This window comes from Lissotriton helveticus, chromosome 6, assembly GCF_964261635.1.
Source record: "Lissotriton helveticus chromosome 6, aLisHel1.1, whole genome shotgun sequence".
NCBI classification, from domain to species: Eukaryota; Metazoa; Chordata; class Amphibia; order Caudata; family Salamandridae; genus Lissotriton; species Lissotriton helveticus.
Genome location: NC_136067.1, coordinates 1,244,207,819 through 1,244,229,201, shown reverse-complemented (window position 1 = coordinate 1,244,229,201; position 21,383 = coordinate 1,244,207,819).

Here is a 21,383-nt window from a genome sequence, read left to right as displayed (position 1 = left end):
GACCTGGATGAGTATTATATCCGGGTCTGCTGTTTGCATGGTAGCATCAGCATCTGCTATTTCAGTAGCTAATCTAATTGCTTCTCTTTCTTCATCACTGTCTCCCATTTTACAGACAGGATGGTATTATGTTTATTTGCAGATCAGGTTTCTTTATGGAAACAGAGATTAGATGCACAATATTCTGGAACTGTTTTATCCTTCAACGTTGACTTGACCAAAAACCATACATAGGAGTTCCCTCCTGCGAGGTTTTGGAGGATATAACCTTTCACCCACTCCAGACGTCTTTGGAGTATTTGGGAAAAGGGGTCTGAGTGAGAAAGCACGACTGAGTTACTCTAAATGTCTTACGTTAGTTTTATCGCCCTTTCCAAACGCGTTGGGCGCCATGTAGTGTAGCTCCTATTTTCCCAATAGGCTCTGCGCATTGGAATAGTACCTACAGCAGTAAAGGCCTAGACCAGACGTTAACTAGGTCTACTACTGTCGATACTAGACTTAATTTTTGGGTTTGCCAGCTAAGCTCAGAGTTCGCTAGAAACTTTCTTGAATGTTCAAGGAAGGATTAACTCCCCTGATTAGACAAGAAGGGATTTAGTTTCTGACAACCATAGAACATGACAACTTTGCTCTCCCCTAATCAAGAGTCAATCTCAAGAGTCGTGTGAGCACAAGGCAATTATTTTACTCAGTCAGTACGTGCATTCTTAGTCTCATCAGAGTGTAGAGAAAAGGAAGAGACGGGCGTGTTCAATAAAAAGGTGTTATTTATTGATCAGTCTCTTTTCTCGTACAAGAGAAATGGATCGATATTATTGCAATACTTATAGTTAAGTAAAGTGCATACATTAAAAGCAATAGTATAAAATAATACTGTAAAAACATTAATATGGTTTCTGAGCCATATGATGTTTTAAAATGATTAAAATATATTTACATACACATATACATTTGACTAAACGTACTCAACTGGTGTTTCTAAATACGCCTACCCCGTGTACCTGACCTAAGTCTAATGCGTGGGCGGGAATAGAAAGTTACAGTTTAAGTTAAGTTTGTTTTTGCCAAGTGAATAACTAAAGAATTCTCTGTGAGGGGTTATTCAGTTCTGTACCTGGAAGTTAGGATGAATGAGGAATGGTATCTCTTTCTCTGCTCTCGATATTCCAGGCTGCCTGCGAGGGCTACCCGGAAGCGCCGGTGCTGGGTCTCTCGGCTTGAGATAGCAGCGCGTCTCTCAGCGCGTCAGGAAGGCGGGGCTGCTGCCAGCGGGGTCTGCTTCTGCTCTCGGCTTCGGCAAGTATGGCTGCTCCGTCTTGTCACCACGCGTGTGTTTGCATAGGGCAAGGTCGGCAATATTTATACCTTAAAGGTGCCGGGATTGATGTAAGGATGGACATAGGTACGTCAATAAAGATGTCATACGACTTGCTCGTTAGCACATTCTTTACTAAAGTTCTCTGTGAAATCAAAACAATGGCCGCACGGATTATCCAGGTTGTCATAGGTTTGATTTGTTATGAGAATGTCGTATGCCTTATCAGGGGCTGGAGGAATGTCGCTTGTCTAATTAGATCTCAAGCGTTATGACCTAATCAGATAACACGTTCCTGTGCCGTAGTGTGACTGCGTCAGATAACGGTATCTGCATCATGGGGGATTTCTTGCCTCATGGGCTGACTGTTAGTTAACTTGATAGTTAGTTTAACCAGAATAGGGTCAGGAATAGGGGGATCGATTCAGAACCTATAGAAATACACGACAAGTCTGGGTCACTAGCCAGTGACCAGGAAGGAACCAGGAAGGAACCAGGCAATGTCGGGAGCAATCAGGTGGTTGTCATGAATCTTGTCTCCGCTGCCACGTGGACGAGGATGTCCAGGAGTGGATCACAAGCTGTCCCATGAAGGTTCTCGCTGTCGGCGGTGTCGGCTTCCGGATAAGAGTTAACAAGCCTTGGCAAGGGCAACCCACGCAGGATTCTAAGCTTGCTTCTTACTCGGACCAGCAAGGTCAGAGCCGGTGCTCCTTTTCACCGGAGTGAGGGCTAGTCTGGAGCAACCAGACTAGCAGAGCAAATTCAAAGGTTCATCGGTACTGGGGCCACTAGCCAACGGGCAAGCGACTGGACCAATGCGTCAAGCAGGAAAATGCAAAAGGGCCCCACGCAGCACTCGGTGAGTGTGGAGGGGTGAGCTTCGGTGCAAAAGCTGCTCGGGGATAATGCTTCTCAAACCCCAATGCACAGCATCGAGGAAGCCTCGGGAGCTACACGGCAGCACTTCGTAATTTTTCTAAGATGGCCGGCTCCACGCTTCAGGTCGCCTCCACGGGTCTCAGATTCGCTGGGACTGTGGATTGGGCTGTTGGAAGGCAGGAAAGCTGGGTCTTGTCGATCTCTGTTGCTCGAGTTCCGGCGGGAACTGCAACAAAGCAAATGGTGAGGCGCTGGATGGTGCCTGTTTGCACAGGGTGGTCACTCCTTGACCACAAAGGAGATTCTTCAGTCTTCTACGTCGAGTAGGATGTCGAAGGGTCCAGAGTTTCATTTCATAAGTTTCAGTCAGGATAATCTGATGTGCATTAGCACTGCTCCCACCTTTATTCCAAATCTGGGGGCTGGATTACCTGGTAGGTCCCTCCTATGAGTGGGACCCAGGAAGGGGGTGGTTACACCCCTTTCCCTTTGTCCAGTTTCGTGCCAGAGCTGAGGCTGGGGTGCCCCAGAACCGGTTTGACTGGATTTTGCATGGGACACCTTGTGTGCCCAGGCAGTGTCTAGTTTCCTTCAACCCTCCCTGCTCCAATTCACTATCTCCTATCAGGGGTGGTATAGCACCTCCCTGTGACAGGAAATCCTTTGTCCAGGCCTCCCCTGCCAAGTTTCGGTCAGCAGCAGGAGGTCAGACTTGTGTCGGGGCAGCAGCATCCATTTTGTGATGCTGAGGCTCTGGTTAGGATTAACCGCGTTTTAAGTAAAGTAACATGTCTTCTCCCTCTAGAAGGGTGGAATGCTACCCCCGTCACCAGAACTGGCGAGGGGGTAGTATTCCAAAGTGTATCACACCAAACACGACATGTTTTGATAAAGCCAAACCAAAGTTAGCAATAACCGCGAGGATTATAATGCACTTAAGAGTATATGGTATGGCAATATCCTGGAACAGCAGTAAGGAAATGGTTCCGACCTCTGCAGACAGGCTCAGCTCATGCCAGAGCACCATCTCACATAAAACCACCAAGCACTCTGCCTCCAGGATTGTTAAGGCCTGCTATAGGAGTGACTGATAGGTATATATGTGTCCAGATATAGGTTTAGATACAGGTATACTATATCTAAGCAAGGGGTGATTACACCACCATGCCCCAGCTGAGAGATCAGCAAGTTGTGTCGATTTAAGTGACAGCCAGAGGTGGCAAAAGATATGCTGCAGCCCCTGGTAGGCCTTGGATGCACCTATGCCCTGAGCACCTATAGTGCATGGTACATTGGCTGAGAAGGTGTCCAGTACCAAATTGGTGATGTACCTATAGTGCATGTATGTGAATTTAGAGAGAGAACAGCAGGCTGTGGGTCTGATTAGCAGGCCCACAGCCACATTAAGTCAAAAACCAGTGAAGCAAAAAGCAAAAATTGGGGTGACCATAGGATAGCAGACCCTATTCTCCTACACTCTCCCTCCCTCCCTCTCTCTCCCTCACTCCCTCCCGTGTTCCCTCTCTCACTCCCTCTCTTTCTCCCTCTCTCACTCCCTCCCTCCCCACCCTCCCTCTCCCTCCCTCTCCCACTCCCTCTCTCTCACTCCCTCCCTTGTTCCCTCTCTCCCTCCCTCTCTCACTCCCTCGCTCCCTCCCTCTCTCCTTCCCTCCCTCTCTCCTTCCCTCTCTCGCTCCTTCCCTCTGCCTCCCTGTCTCTCTCACTCTCTCTCACTCCCTCTCTCTCTCACTCCCTCTCTCTCTCACTCCCTCTCTCTCACTCCCTCTCTCTCACTCCCTCTCTCACTCCCTCTCTCACTCCCTCCTCACTCTCTCTCCCTCTCTCCCTTGCTCCCTCCCTCTCTCACTCCCTCTCTTACTCACTCCCTCTCTCACTCCCTCTCACACTCCCTCTCTTGCTCCCTCTCCAGCTCTCCCTCTCTTGCTCCCTCTCCCGCTCTCCCTCTCTCGCTCCCGCTCTTGCTCCCTCTCTCGCTCCCTCTCTCGCTCCCTCTCTCTCTCTCCCTCCCTCTCTCCCTCCCTCTCTCCCTCGCTCCCTCTCTCCATCCCTCCTTCTGTCTGTCTCTCTCTGTCTCCTTCCCTCTGTCTCTCTCTCTCCCTCCCTCACTCACTCCCTCCCTCTCTCACTCACTCCCCCCTCTCTCACTCCCTCCCTCTCATGCTCCCTCCCTCTCTTGCTCCCTCTCCTGCTCCCTCTCTCGCTCCCCCTCCCTCTCTCCCTCCCTCCCTCTCTCTACCTCCCTCTGTCACCCTCTGTCATCTCACCCTTCCTGTGTGTCAGCTGGGGCTGAGAAGGCTTCCAGGTGCACACACACACACACACACACACACCTACTCACACAGCCGCACCCAAGCACTTCACAGGTCGTTAAAGGCCATTTACATGCTAATGAGGCTTTGTTGTATTTCACCTCATCTTAGGCCCCTGCAGCTCCACTCTGACAATCACTGGAATCCCCCGGCCCCCACAGAGCAGCAGAGACTCTCTGAGTAGTGCTGCAGCAGACACTCTTTTAAAAAAAAAAATAATAATAATACATGGGTACTGATGTTTGCAAGGTCCGCGGGCCGCCGAGGAAGGCTTGCCGGGCCGCCCCTGGCCCGCGGGCCGTACTATGAGTACCCATGCACTACACCATTGTCTCAGCATTTGCGTTTAGCTTCTGGCGGCTCATCTTCTCCAATATTCTTGGTTACAGACTTAAGTGGGGATTTAATGATGACCCAATGACTGTTCTTCTATTGCTGCCACATTTACCCAATTTCTTGTGGTAGATCCTAAGGGGTAGAATTACATGGCCCTTGCGCCACTTTTGAGTAATTTTTAACATGGGAAAAGTGATGCAAAAGTGGCACAAGGGGCTTGTAAATATGCCCCTAAGAGTTTATTTTCCTCATGTCTTTCCATTAAAATTGGTTTCTGAATATATCCCTCATCAGTGTCGGGTCTTACTTTTTTTAACTTTGCTTTCTCCAAGGGGCAGTTTTCCTCATTTTATAACTGGAGTGTGAACCTAATGATTCTTCTGCCCCCTTTTTGTTATTCTTCGATTTTTCTTTTTCTTGGACATTTTCAAGTTATTCTTTTTTTAGCATCTGTTCCTGCCACTATTCTTTTAAAAGATTAAGAAGACATTTTGCTGTACCATATGTTCTTGTCCATCCTCTATCTCGAATTTAGGAGCTTCTATAGTCCTGTCAATGTCCTTATAAAGGTAAACAGACATAATATCGACTACAAAATATCGAATGGACATAATATCGAGTCCAAAATATAGGCTGGACAAAATATCGAATGGACAGAATATAGACATCAAAAATATCGTTTTGAAGGTAAGTAATGTAATATCGAATGTTAAAAATATAGAAAGTTAAAATATCGAAGTATATAATATAGTTATTAAAATTATAGCATTTTTAATAATATCGAATTTTTTATAGTGTTTGTTATGTTATTATATGTGTGAATAGTGTGTATTTATGTTATAATTAATTTTAATTAATGAATTTTGTTTTTTTAATTGTTGCATAATTTAATTCTGTAGCGGGTTGTGGGTTTATAGGGGAATAGGGTGGGAAGTAATTTAATTATAATTAATTAAATATGTAAATGTATATATTGGTATTCATTTTTAATTAATTGTTAATTAATTTATATTTGGTCATTAATTAAATTTTAATTGGCATAATTTTAATTAATTGATAAATTGCTAATTATGTTAATTTTACTAATTTATTTTCTGTAGCTGGTTGTGGGTTTATAGGGGAATTGGGTGGGAAGTAATTTATTTATTATTAATTAAATATATAAAAATATTTATTGGTATTTTTTTAGAATTACTTGTTAATTAATGTTTTATGGGTAATTATTTAAATTTTAATTGCCAATTAATTTTATTTAATTGATTAATTGCTAATTATGTTAATTTTACTAATTTATTTTCTGTAGCGGGTTTTGAGTTTATAGGGGAATAGGGTGGGAAGTAATGTATTCATAATTAATTAAATAATTCAATTTATTTAATTGTTTTTAATTTTAATTAATTGTTAATTAAATGTTAATTGTTAATTAATTAATTGTTAATTAGTAAATAATTTGAATAGGTAACTAATAGTAGAAATTAATTGTAATTTGTAATTTTAATTGATTAATTAGTATATTATATTAAATTGGTAATTACTTTTAATGAATTTTTTATAGATATTAATTTATACTGTTTTTAAATAATATAAGAAGTATTTACTTTCTCTACTGTTGCACTCTCTGGAGTGGGAATAGTAATTTTAACCACTACGCTATCCAATGCTTTCCCTACTGTTGCACTCTTTGGCGTGGGAATAGTAATTTTAACCCCTACGCTATCCAACGCTTTCCCTACTGTTGCACTCATCGGAGTGGGAATAGTAATTTTTACCCCTACGCTATCCAACGCTTTCCCTACTGTTGCACCCACTGGAGTGGGAATAGTAGTTGTTACTTCTACGCTATCCAACGCTTTCCCTACTGTTGCACTCACTGGAGTGGGAATAGTAATTTTTACCCCTACGCTATCTAACGCTTTCCTTACTGTTGCACCCACTGGAGTGGGAATAGTAATTTTTACCTCTACGCTATCCAACGCTTTCCCTACTGTTGCACTCACTGGAGTGGGAATAGTAATTCTTATCCCTACGCTATCCAACGCTTTCCCTACTGTTGCACCCACTGGAGTGGGAATAGTAATTTGTACCTCTACGCTATCCAACGCTTTCCCTACTGTTGCACTCTTTGGAGTGGGAATTTGTAATTTTTACCCCTACTCTATCCAACGCTTTCCCTACTGTTGCACCCACTGGAGTGGGAATATTAATTTTTACCCCTACGCTATCCAACACTTTCCCTACTGTTGCACTCACAGGAGTGGGAATAGTAATTTTTACCCCTACGCTAACCAACGCTTTCCCTACTGTTGCACCCACTGGAGTGGGAATAGTAATTGTTACCTCTACGTTATCCAACGCTTTCCCCACTGTTGCCCTCACTGGAGTGGGAATAGTAATTTTTACCCCTACGCTATCCAACGCTTTCCCTACTGTTGCACCCACTGGAGTGGGAATAGTAATTTTTACCCCTACGCTATCCAACGCTTTCCCTACTGTTGCACTCACGGGAGTGGGAATAGTAATTTTTACCCCTATGCTATCCAACGCTTTCCCTACTGTTGCACTCACTGGAGTGGGAATAGTAATTTTTACCCCTACGCTATCCAACGCTTTCCCTACTGTTGCACTCTTTGGAGTGGGAACAGTAATTTTTACCTCTACGCTATCCAACGCTTTCCCTACTGTTGCACTCTCTTGAGTGGGAATAGTAATTTGTACCCCTACGCTATCCAACGCTTTCCCTACTGTTGCACTCTCTGGAGTGGGAATAGTAAATTTTACCCCTACGCTATCCAACGCTTTCTCTACTGTTGCACTCTCTGGAGTGGGAATAGTAATTTTTACACTTCCGCTATCCTACGGTAATAATATTGCATATTATTTAATTATATTATGTTACTATATATATATGTTTTAACAAATATGATTGTAAACATTTTTTTTATAACTTTCAATAATTATTGAATTATTATAAGGTAATTTAAGTATGTTTAAGTAATTAATTTGTAATATTAATATAATTTAACATTGTTTTTAATAAAGTCGATATTTTTATAAACTATATTTTTGTAAACAATATTTTTTACTCGATAATTTTGTACTTACCTGTTTGTAGATACAAAGTCGATATTCTGTCTGTTGATATTTTGTCGCCGATATCTTTGATAGTCGATATTATGTCCCTCGATATTATGTCAGTGATCCCCTTATAAACAATGTCCTTATTAGTTAATTCTGTTTTGGGCTTATGTCTGAGCTTAGCTTCATCCTGTACTAAGGCATAGACTGAGGAGTGATGTCCGTCTCCTAACACTTCCACCTGGTCATTGGGTTTATTAGAATTTTGAGGGTGTTTGGGGTTCAACCTCCTACTTCCAATTAATTGGTTTGTAAATGTGTCTGGCAGATCTGCTGTTACTGTATATTGGTTTTAAATTCAGTATTAGTTGGCAATTGATGCCTGATTTCTAGATTTATGAGGTACTGTTGTAATAATATATTTGTATCTCAACTATGGTCAATGTCGTTAAAAAGTCTTGTCAGCAGAAGGGCTGTAGATTCCAATGAATTACTCATCGAATGCAGCCATTTGATGTTAATTAGTACTTCTCTCCTTGCTGTCCTTTATCTTTTCTTTATTTTGAGGTAAGACAATTTCTCTCTCTTGTGTCTCCTGATCTCTCTTCCTGAATAATTTCGGGTATCAGCCGAAAATCCTCTTTCTCTTGCGTAGAGGACAAGTCGATCAGAAATGGAAGAGAGAATCTTCTCCGACTACCTTGCCTATCTGTCTTCCTAAGGAAGACAGATAGGCAAGACAATTGAGATAGAAGATCTTTCCTACTGTTTGATATTGTCTAATAACACTGAGCACAATGGCATCAATATTGGCCTATTATTTCCTCATTCATCCCGTGAGTACTGGCTTATCACTCACCACATTATACTGATTATACTGATTATAGTCAACCCCAGCATCCTTAGTGAACCCTTCACCAACTTACTGAGATATTTTACCCAACCCTGACTCTGAGTTATTTGCCAAGTGCAGAGAGGAGTTACTTTTACCCCAAGATAAACCAATATTCCTGGCATGATGTACTTGTGACTGCACTTGTACTTGTATGTCAACCCTAGATACCTTTCTAAAACTCTTGCACTCAGACAGATTATATTCTTTATTTGAGGCACCCTCTTCTCTTAAATTAGATGTGGTCTTAAAATCTATCATCTTTCCTGGTGTCTGGCCAACCTGACATAACTCAATTGCTCACAAATGTTCTCCATTTGTCTTTTCCTCTACAATAGATTCTATGGTTTCCTGAAGTAATAATTCTCCATAAGGCACAACCACTGGATTACAAAGTAATTTATTGCCTGGAGGCCCCAAAGAAACTTTTTTACCTCCTCCTCTCCACTTTCAACAATAGTTGCTATATATTTCCTAATTGAATTCTCTGCTAGTCTTATGAGATTAGATTTGACACCCATATCTCTTTTCTTTACTACTCTTGTCTGCAGTGTTTGTACCGGACTCTGAGAAATTTGGTCTTCTTCTTTATTTTCCTTCAAGGTACCCACTTTTCTAGCGCAAACCATTTCAACTCCTTGTTAGAGACAACACAGGCAATATTTACCACTCCTTTCAGAGTCTGACTCCAGTCTCTGCGACCCCACTGCAGGAAAACAACCAATGAACCACAGATTAATACTCAGGACACCCAAAGTAGCAGGCACTCAGGCAACAAGTGGGTAGGTAGCAAATAAATCCACAAGGTACCACCAGGAGGCAATGGAACGGGAGGGAGGGCCCGCTAGACACCCTACCCTCTGGGCCTCTCCTTCCCACTGCCCGCACATACAGCTTCAAAGGGGTATAGGTGGGGGTCCAAGCCAGAAACTGGCTGGTGACCATCATGGGTCCAATGATGTCAAACAACCAAAGTCAAATATTGGGAGAGAATCAAAATGACAATTGACCTTTCCTCTTCTCACCATTCACTGTTTCACTCCCTGTTCACTGATCCACTCCCTCAAGCTTCTAACATTAGACCCTTCTTCATCCTTCTTAACTTCACACTCTTGTTACTCCCACAAGAGGGACCAACAGGGCAAGCAGTTCACAAGGGTATCCCAAATTGTAATCAAGTCTGTTTCCAGTGGGGGAGGAGCTTCGCGGGCATCCATGATGGTCGCGTGAGCACAGAGCTCCCGAGACCCGCGCCGCCCTTCGCAAATATCCTGCTTATATCCTGATTCTGAAAATGGGCTTTTGAAGGCGATCTTTGGCTGACCTCACTATTCCTTTCAAAATTGAAATCAGACGTCGGGGGACATTTTTACATCGACTCATACTTTTACGGCCTGCCCCGGGACGGGGACGGGGGCTCTGCTGATCTTCAGGCCGAGGAGTAGTTGAACAACAACGGCCAGAGGGGTCTTTCCCCAGGCGGCCTCACTTCAACTTTCAGTTTTGCTTTCCTCCTCCGGGCTCTGATTGACTGGCATTCCTTTTTGATCTCTTCTGAATACGGCTTGATTTCGCTCTACTGCTGAGTTCCTTCTTCCGTGAGTGTCTGGCCTCCAGCCCTATTGGCACTTTCTTTATTTTTGCCCCATTTCGTGTACTTTTGGCCTCATTGTGTTCGGCCATTTTCACCAGGTCTCGAGGGCCCCTCCGGGGCACTGTCTCCAATATGGCCACCAGACCGGACACTGAGAAACGCAAGACGAAAAGCCTCTCCGTGGGGGGCAAACTCAAACCAATGTGATGGATCGCTACACCCATCCTAAGGGTTCCCCCAGTGGCACTGGCCGTACTCCTGAAGACTCCACGATGGATCTTGCTGCGCCCATGGAGGTATCGCTTCAAGACGTCGTGAGCGCCATCACCAGTATGAAGGCCTCCATGGGACAACAGTACGAGGCCCTTGCCTCCAAGATCGATACGGTGGCTGTCGATGTCACGCTGATTAGAGCGGACCTGGCGAAGACCAATGAAAGGGTCAAGGCGTTAGATCTGAAGACCTCCAGCCTAACTACTGATGTCACGGAAGTACAGACTGAGATCGGCAACTTGCGTTCTTCACAGGACTTGGTGGCCCGTCGGCTTGAGGAGTTTGAAAATAGGGCTCGGCGTAATAATGTGCGCATTATAGGTGTTCCGGAAAATCCCGAGGATGCCGCCACCGATCTCTTGTTGGAAGACCTGGTTCTGAATCACCTCGCCCGCGCCGGCCTCAGTAAATTCTTCGCTGTTGAACGGGCCTATCGATTTCCTGGTGGGAAGCTGAAACCGGGTGCCCCCCCCCGAGACCCATCATTGCCAAACTCTTCCACTTTCGGGATAGGGACGCAATCCTTCGGGCTTCATCGGGAGAGCGGCCCTGTGAAATTTGAAAACACCACTGTGAACTTCTATCCCGACTTTACTCCACTGGTTCAGCGGCAGAGAATGGGGTTTCGGGGAGTGAAGCGAAGGCTGCGCGATTTGGACCTTAAGTATGCCATGTTGTTTCCAGTCAGACTGCGGATCGAATATGAGGAACAAACGTTTTTCTTCGATCGTCCGGACAATGTCAGTGACTGGCTTGATTCTCTGCCGAAAAGAGGTGATCGAACTGAGCACCCCGGTGGTGCTGACGGTGGCTCGCCGGAGCAAGAGTGACATTATGGTTCCCGACGTCTGAATGTTCTCCTGTTTGCCAGGTGATTTTGGATAATTGTTCTTTTGTTCTATTCTGGATCGGCCCGAGGGTGGTGGGGGTGTAAGGGGACTCTTCCTCCTCCTGGGTTCTTTGTGTAGATTAGTTTCATGATTGGGCGACAGGCACACTGCAAGTTGGGGTGGCTTTTGAGTCGTACGCAGGGGTGCAGGGTGGGGGGCGTTGTAACGGGTTCAAGTTGGTGGGTGGTGGGGGGGTGTTCGTGTGTTTATTTTTTGTTCACAAGGCATTGTATTGTTTTTCGTCCATTTCAATCATTGGGTCCAGTGAGGGCTGTGCTCTGTTTCCTTCACGAGGATGGGGGGTAGTGAGTTGAGACTGCTGTCCTGGAATGTCAATGGTTTGGGAGACAGGATAAAACGAGGGGTTGTGCTGCAGTTCATTAGACGTCATTCCCCCGATATTGTTCTCTTGCAAGAAACGCATTTAATTGGTAACGCATGCCAGGCTATGAATAGACGTGGATACCGAATGGTCGCTCACTCTGGATTCACTTCCGGCTCCAGAGGAGTGGGTATTCTCATCCGGTCCTCTCTCCCCTTTGAAATTGATGATGTAATACTTGACGACAGGGGGCGTTATGCTGCGCTCACCGGTAGGTGGGAGGGTAAGACGCTTTCCATACTTGCACTGTACGTCCCTCCGGGCCTGCAGACTTCGACTTTTGCTGACCTTGGGCGGCTCCTATTGGGTCTTCCTGAGGGTCTTTTGATCCTGGGCGGAGACTTTAACTCCGTGGTCTCTGGCACTTTGGATCGCCACCCTCCTAGAGATTTGGCTAGGTCTCAATTGTGGCTTGCTGACCTGCTGGATACTTTTGGCTTTATAGATAGTTGGAGGTTGATGCACCCTACGCAGCTACAATATACCTTTCACTCGGGGGCCCATGGTAGTCTCTCCAGGTTAGATTATTTTTTAATGCCAGCGGCGCAATTACCCTCCATCAAAGAGATTCGTCAACTTCCCTGGGACATTTCTGATCACTCCTCCCTGTGGCTTTGTGTCGAGGCCGGGGTGGGTGGCGAGGGTAGAGTGGCTCCTATAAATCCCTGGTATCTTCGCAATCCTAAAACCCGCTCTGCACTGCTGAAATCCATTGACCATTACTTCGATGAAAATGAGGGGTCTGTTTCTTCTTCTGTTTCACTGTGGGAGGCCTTCAAGACTGTCATTCGTGAGCATTCTTTATCTTTGATTGCTGCTTCCAAGAAGGCTAAATGTGAGGAGCTTGTACGCATCGAAACTGAAATAACTGAGCTTGAGAGTGATCTTGAAGGTGATGTTACTCGTTCTAAATTGCATTCCCTCAGTTTGAAGCAAGCTGATTATAGGGCCCTTGTTACCGACGTGGCTAAAGCGATGAATAGAGAGCAACAGGGCAGGATCTATGACTTGGGCGACAAGGCTGGTAAACTGATTGCGTGGCTGGACAAGAAAGAGAGAGTGAATCGTGTCGTCCCTGTGATTGAACGGCCGGACGGTGAGTGTGTTACTGACCCAGCTGGTATTGTTGAGTGCTTTGTTGATCATTTCCGCACCGTACACGCCTCGGTCAGTGATAGGGACGAGGAGGATTCCCACTTGTTGTTGCGAGACATAACATTGCCTCGCCTTTCTGATGATGATAGAGCCCTACTGGATGCGTCTTTTACTATAGATGAAGTCGCTGTTGCCATACGTTTCCTTCGTTCTGGCAAGGCAATGGGTCCTAATGGTTTGCCCATTGAACTATATAAGCTACGACCCGACAAAATGGCGCCCTACTTAAGGAATATGTTCCGTGAGGCTTTTGATTCTGGTTCCCTCCCCGTTGATCAGCGACTAGCTACCATCGTTGTAATCCACAAAGAGGGTAAGCCGCGTGATCCCTGTGCCTCGTATCGGCCCATTTTACTACTGAATGCCGAACCCAAGATACTTGCAAAATTGCTAGCTAATCGGTTGATTACGGTGATTAGTGACTTGATCCATCCGGACCAGTCCGGCTTCATTCCACACCGGAATACCGCCCTTAATCTTCGGAGACTTCACGGAGTTCTCGCGAGAGCTGGCACTCTTACTGAGCCGGCCATTTTGGCCTCCTTGGACGCCACTATGACTTTTGACACTATAGAATGGCCTTATCTCTGGGCGGCTCTCTCCAAATTTGGGTTTGGTCTGACATTCATCGCCTGGGTGAAGCTTCTTTATGAAAAGCCCCTCGCCCAGGTGGTTGTTAACGGTAAGGTCTCCGGTGTCTTTCCGCTTGGGCGTGGCACCCGGCAGGGTTGCCCGCTGTCCCCGTTGCTTTTTGTCCTTGCTTTGGAGCCGCTGGCGGAGTGGCTCCGTTGGGAGCCTTCAATGAAAGGCATTAGGTGGACTCCCGACTTTGAGGACCGAATCTCGCTATATGCGGATGACATCCTCTTATATCTTACCTCCCCCCAGAAATCCCTTAATGTGCTTTTTGATGTTCTGACTTCCTTCGGGAAGAACTCAGGTCTCATTATTAATTGGACTAAATCGTGCGTCTACGTTTTGTCCGGTGAGCTTCCTCCACTGCCTCGTAGATTCCCGATTCAAATTGCTGATACTGGCTTTAAATACTTGGGGATTTATGTTTCCTTGGATCCCGCAGTTCGCTATGAACGCAATTTGCTACCCCCTCTTCACCGGCTCAAGCTTGACGCTGCTCGATGGTGGCAGTTGCCTTTGTCGCCACTGGGTCGCACGGCTCTTTTCAAAATGATTTCGCTGCCCAGATTTTTGTATGCACTCCAAACATTTTTTGACCCAATTCCATCCGGTTATTTTCGTGAAGTGGAGCACCTGCAGAGGCGGCTGATCTGGGACGGGCCTGCGCGAATTGCTCTGTCTAAGCTCACGCTTCCGTGGTACGATGGAGGCATTGCCCTCCCAGATATCAAGCGCTACTATTGGGCTTCTCAATTAAGTGCTGTTAACCACGCAACTTACGCTCCTGGTCCTACCCCGGCCTTTGCCATGGACAAGCACCTCTTGCCCGGTGGGAATTTTAATAGAGCGCTATATTCCAAGGGGCTCCATATGGCGTTGACCGGGCCCACGAAAATCGCTGTGAGAGTGTGGCATGATGCAAATGCGGCCTTGGGATGGTGTGATAGGTTGACGCGTGCGACTCCATTGTATGCTTCCGAAGGTTTGGGCAATTTATGGCGGACGAAAGGCTTTGATAAATGGGACATGATTGGTCTAAGTAAGGTAGGTGACCTCTGGACTAAAGTAAATGTGAAGACCTTTGAGGTGCTCAAGACGGAATATGAGCTTGGAGACAGGGAATTCTTTAGATATGCTCAGGTACGTCATGCTCTGCTGTCAGTTTTTGCTGTGGGAACTGCTATTCCCGAATCCTCGCCTCTCGAGGACCGTATCCTGGACAGCCATGTCCCTGATAGTACAATTTCACTGATTTATAAAAAACTGATCAACACCAGAATTGACTTGCTTGCGCACCTCAGGGCTTTATGGATTGCCGACGGATTGGAACTGGATGACGAGGACTGGCAGTCTGATTTGTCCTCGCCTAAAGAGGTTGCCATACCCGCCCGCCTTCGGTTTGTCCAACTTAAGATCCTTCACCGTGTGTATGTCACTGGTCCGAGTCTGGTTCGAATGGGTTATTCTTTGGATGGGCTGTGTAAGCGTGGCTGCGGCGTGATTGGCACCTTCCTTCACATTTTGTGGGAATGTCCCGAAGTGGCTGGTTTCTGGTCCCGAGTGCATGCAATTATGGAAAATGTCACGGGGGTTCCGCTTCTACCCGAGGCCCGGCGCTGTCTCTTGAATGTGTGGGAACCCAACGATTATAATGCTTCTCAGATCTGCTGGGCGACCCTCGGCAACATGATTGCTAAGAGGGATATTGCACAGCTATGGGGCTCCCACAGACCGCTCACTGTACTGGCGTGGAAGGAGAATATGGACTGGTGCATGTTTAGGGAAAAGACAGTGTATTTGTCTCGGGGCAGACCCAGAAAGTGGAACAGAATTTGGTCACAGTGGAATGCTTATCGTGGAAATATATGTACTCCCCTACATGACTCTACCTCTGATGTCCCCTTGTCCCCCTAATTGGCATTCCCAGTGTTTTGTATCGACTGTATATATTGCATTGTTTCCTCGCTGCCCCCCCCTCCCCGCCATTGCTTTTCACTATACTGTACGTTTTGTAATGTTCGGAGCTGCTCCCGCACGGACTCAGGATCACCATCACTGTCCTTTTGCCTTGTGCTTTATGTCTTGTTGTTTGTTGTTAATTTCAATAAAAATAAAAAAATAAAAAATAAAAAGTCTGTTTCCAGTTAGTAATGGAGGAGAGAGTGCAGGGGAAGAAAAACACAGGTATCAGCTAGCAGCTAAGCTGCACAGGGGGGTGTGTAGCCACACCACAAGCTGCACCAAGACCTAGCCTGGCTGCCTCTGTGGATCAATAGCACACTGCCGCAGCCTCCACCAGTAGGTACCCCACTCATGAGGCCTTGCTGTCGTAGCTCACCGCCAGCCGACCAGCCAGTCAATCCTTCTCTCTCCTTTTCCTTTCTCACCGCTGCCCACGGTCCTTGTCCTGCTGCAACATTTGCTTGAGATCCGAGAACAGGTTTTGAAGCTAAGCGGTTGGCAATCGGTGGTCAGGACGTGCGCCTGTGCATGCCCATCAACGAGTATGAGCCCGCTGAGCCCGTCGTCAGCCTCATGGTTTTTTCTCATCAGTCAATAGAAACAACCCACTTGATCAATAAAACCACTACACTCTGCAAATCTGGCTGATGGTCCTATTAACCTTTAACAATAAGTATGGTGGATTTGCTTTGCAACCTTTACTCAGGGTCCACCATGTTAAAACATCTTAACTTATGGAGCCTTCATTTTGCTACTAGTCTCCAGTGTATTTGTTGATAAATGTGAAGGATCACCAAGACAGAAGCTTTTTGGTCTTTGAAAATCGATACCCTGGAACTGGTCAGGTTAGAATAAGCATTGTAATAAAACTGTGCAGTCATATCAGTAGCAGTACTGCTCTTCTACTGCAAGGTCGTTAAAGCACCGCCCAATACTCTTTTGCACTGCCTAAGCTGAGCTTTCTTCCAGTTTCAAGGGAAAACATTCAAGTTATGCACTTTTCTGTAACTTGTGTCTCATGCATCTTGATCTTTGATCTTTGTGGTTCATTTTTTTTTCCATAACATATTTTTATTGTGGACAGCCAACACAGTACACGGATCGTACAAAGCACCCAAGGTGTGTAGACAGGGTGATACATATGAGAGTTAACATTTTCAGCAATAATATAGGATTCATTGCACAGAAAATAAAATACAAGGAAAATCGTAGGTAAAGAAAAGAAAAGGAAAATGAAAAACAATTGTGTCACCTTTCCTTTGGTTAATAAATATAACAATCCTGAATGCTGAGAGATTTCCCCCCACTCACAGTCACATTGAATATGGGCACTATACAAATGCCAGATGGCTAGTGTCAGAGCAACTGTTCGTCAGGATGAGGCGGGGGGAGGAGTTTCCAGATGCAATCCCCTGTAGTCAGCCCACCTTTTCCAAATTTTGTAGTGTTTACAGGGGCATCCCATCCCTTCAAAGACTAGGAGTTCCAGGCCCATGCAGAAGTCCAGACCCCTTTTCCATACCACAAGCGACGGTGAAGACTCGTCTTTCCAGACCCGAGCAATATCTCGCTTTGCCAGTGTGAGACCCAGAAATAGGAGGTGACGCTTGTATCTATTTCTCCCAATGTCTTCCGTAATTGGCAACATGGGTAATCACGGTGAGGGTGCAATGTCCCATCTCCAACAGGCACGTGAACACCTCTCTCCAGAATCTCGACAATGTTGAACATTACCAGACAGTTTGCAGGAAGGTACCGTCCATGGATTTACAGTGTAAGTGATGCGGGATGCAATGAACCCAGCACGCCACAGCCTGTGTTGTGTAAAATAAGCTCTTTGTAAATATTTGAACAGAATAAGATGCAGACAAGCTGTGATTGCTGCACTGCGCGGGGATTCTAGAGCCTCCACCCAGTCATCTTCCTCTAATGGACCTAGTTCCTGTTGCCATGTCTCTCTAGTTTTGTGTATGGTAGTAGGGGTATTGTTGATAAGGATGCAATATATTTTAGTTATTTTATGGTCTTCCAAGTCGCCCATTAAAACTTTAGCCTAAATGGGATTGAATTCAATAATCTTAGGTGGGATATACATGGGGTAAAGGCATATCGGAACTAGAGATAGCAGTAGAATTGTGTGCGGGCATGCTGTCTTCTGTTTGTAAATCAAGAACGGACATGAGAGTGTATCCACACATTACAGCCCCCACCATATCTTTCCCAAGGGCCTCCCAGCCCTGAAAGCCGGACAAGTGCATCAGATGTGGTAACTGTCCATTGATCCATTGTGGAGTTTACCTTGTGAGTCTCCCCACCAACCCATCTGACTGGGCGCCGACATCCAAGTCCTGAAGACCGTAACTGTAGCAGGTGGTAGCTCTCGAAGTAGCGTCATTGAGTACAGAACCATCTGGAGAGTGTTATCTCCCAGCAGCCAGCGTTCCACAGCATAGGCTGGATCTTCATGGCTGCCATACCACCAATCATTGAGGACGAGTAAATGAGAGGCCATGTAGTATGCCTGAACGTCGGGAGTGGCTACGCCACCGGAGTAGGTAGATTGGAAGCAGGACCTCAGAGCCACCCACGATGCACCACTCCCCCCCAGAGAAAACGGGCCAGAATAGCATGCAATTGGCAAAACCATGTTGGTTTTATCGGATGGGGATGATTCTGCAGTTGATAGAGGAGATGGGGCAGGGAGATCATTTTAAAAATAGCTGACCTACCAAAGAGAAATAAGGGCAAATGAGACCACACTCTCATCTGGTCACCTACTTGTGTCCATAAGGCGGCTAGGTTCTTGCTCCATGCCAATGAATGAGACGATGAGAGATATACTCCCAGATACCTAAAGAACCACCACCGCTTCTCGCGACCAGTCACCCAGCTGATCTCCGACCTGCAGCGGCCACAAAAAAGACTTCCATGGTTCATATAGAGGCCAGATGTTTTGACAAAGATCTGCATAATGCAGAGAAGACATGGACCAGACCTGTCAAGGTCTGTGAGGAAAAACAAGACATCATCCACATAGAGCACTATACGGTCGGATATGCCCAGCGACCGTTCAAAACCGAGCAGCTGCGCGTCTATACGTATCCAAGCCGCAAGCGGCTCCATAGCAAGAGCGAAGAGATAAGGGGAGAGCAGGCAGCAATGATGTGTCCCCGCGCATTATGAAAACTTCTAGAAACCGAGTCGGTCACTCGGACTGAGGCAGTTATGTTAGTTTAGAGCAGGCGGCTAAAGCTCAGCAATCAGGGACCGATATTCAGACGATTGAGCAAGGCGAACAACTACGTCCAGCTGAGAGAATCAAAGGCCTTGTTCATGCATACAGACATTTTTACATTAACGTTGATATGGCCGGTTAGGTATTACATCTGCTGTTTATAATATTACAGCTTCCTGGGGACACGACATGAAATACTAATGTGAACACCTACTAATAACACGAGAATTCTAGACCATTGAAGAGGTAACTTTTGTTAAATCAATCTTGGTTGGCATGAGCTCAATGGTCTGTGGTGATAGAGTCTTATATTTATATGGGCTCTTTATTGTTTTTACAGAACTCTGGTTAACCATCATACCAGTACGTACAACAGGAATCTTTTAGGATTACATTGATTGATCCAACTGGAGTGGGAATTATAACCACTTGTTTCTCGACAAGGGTAAGCAAGTTAATTCTTGGGCATATATCTTTATTCTATATGCTAGGCAACGGCTCCAATTTATGGTCATCTATCTTCTTTACAGGGTCATCATAAAAGATCCCTGTTTGCCCCGTTACAATATGTCCTGAAGAAGACTCGCATGGCCCAGGCATAATTAACCGCAAGGCCGCAAGACGAGTCGAAACGTCGACATTTTATTAAAAACCTGGACCGCGATTATTTTCTCTCTCCACGATTATGTGCAGATATCAATGACATATAATTCTGTTTGAAGTCAATAAAAGAGAGAGTGTGCATTAACTAATTCGAGTGGCTAGGTTGTGCAGGTCCGGCAATTACAGGCCTGATACAGGCCTGATACTGTCCGTTAAAATTGAAAATGATTGGAATTGTATTTTACCCTTTTTTGTGATTTTTCTTTTCTTTCCTCTTTAATCACTTTCACAATTTCTGACACCCTTTGCTATGCTGCACGTTCTATACTGGGCAATGTATATATTTTTGTATTAATTTGCAAATTGAAGCTTTGAATTTTGAATTTTACATTCTTGGTTGAAATTGATACAATAGATTAAAGTGTTGTATGATCTTTGGAAATGGATGCTGTTGCCTTATTTATGTGCATATCATTAACTGATTGGAGCTGATCAATAGGTACATGCTCCTAACTTGTGAATCTTGATTGATCAATTCAATTTGTTTGAAAATATAGAGGTCTCGGACCATTGTTGTTTAATATCGTTGTTCATGTCTGCCAGCAGGAGGGCGGCAGGGGTACTGAGTTTACTAACTACGGCGATAGCATTATGGGCACGTCTAATATTGTGGCGTGTAGCACAGTTCGGCATAAATACTGCTTGATCAGGGTGGATCAGCTTCGTACTATATGGGACTAGGCAGTTTGCAGTCGCCTTAGCTAGAAGCTTACCTTCCACATTAAGTAGAGAAACCGGGCGATAAGATGAATACTGTTCCGGTGGGCGACATGGCTTCAAGAACACGACGATCCCTGCATGCCGCCAATCTGGCAGAGACCGCCACTCTCCCAGGAAGCCTCCAGCGCTGCCAGGTAGGGCTTTAAGAGCTGTCGGTCTTATTTCTGATAAAACTTACAAGGGTATCCATTCGGGCGAGGTGCTTTACCGGCTCGCATACATAGTAATGTGATCAACAGTTCACCCACCGACAGGGGCGCGTCTAGCGCATCTCGCGCTGCATCGGACAACGCCCGGGGAGAAAAGTCATCAATACATTTCTGCACAAGGGCCCCAGGCAGTACTTCATGGGGGCATACAGATCCGCAAAATAGGGCCAAGCTGTCTGCAACGGTGGATGGGTCCGTAGGAACCGTCCCATCGGGACCCCGTATACTTGGGAGCATTTGAGTGCGCAGTGTCTGCTGACACAGGCGATGCAATAGGGTGCTGAATTTGTCTCCCCATTGATATATCCGGCTACGGGTGGCTAGCCAATAAAGTCGGGCTTTGTTTAAAAGTTCACTGGCGTATGTCTGTTGTAAGTGTAGTAATTGCCTGCACCCTACCTGTCCCGTTGCATCCCTACTAGCGCGCTCTAAGTCAAGTAGCTAGGCCTCAATTGTTGGGGGGTTGCCTCAACGCTGTCTGTGTTGTGCAGCACAGAAGGCAATATCAGCCCCCCTGAGAGTGGGCTTCATCATCTCCAACAGTGTAACTGGAGATTCTACCGAGTCTGTGTTAAACAATAAATAGTCTGCTAAAGATTGATGGATATGCGCCCTATAGTTAGCATCCCACAGTGAGCTTCTGTGAATTCTGAACCCGTGGGTTCCATTTTGTGTATGGCAGCCATTTTGTGGTTGCCCTCACATAGGCCATGATTGTGGCTGAAACCAGTCTTTTAAGGACATGCAGACCTTAGCTCGAGTTCATGCTGACTCCTGTTTGACCTGAGTGAACTGACCCTGTTGCTTGAAGCTGACCTTGTTAAACCAGTT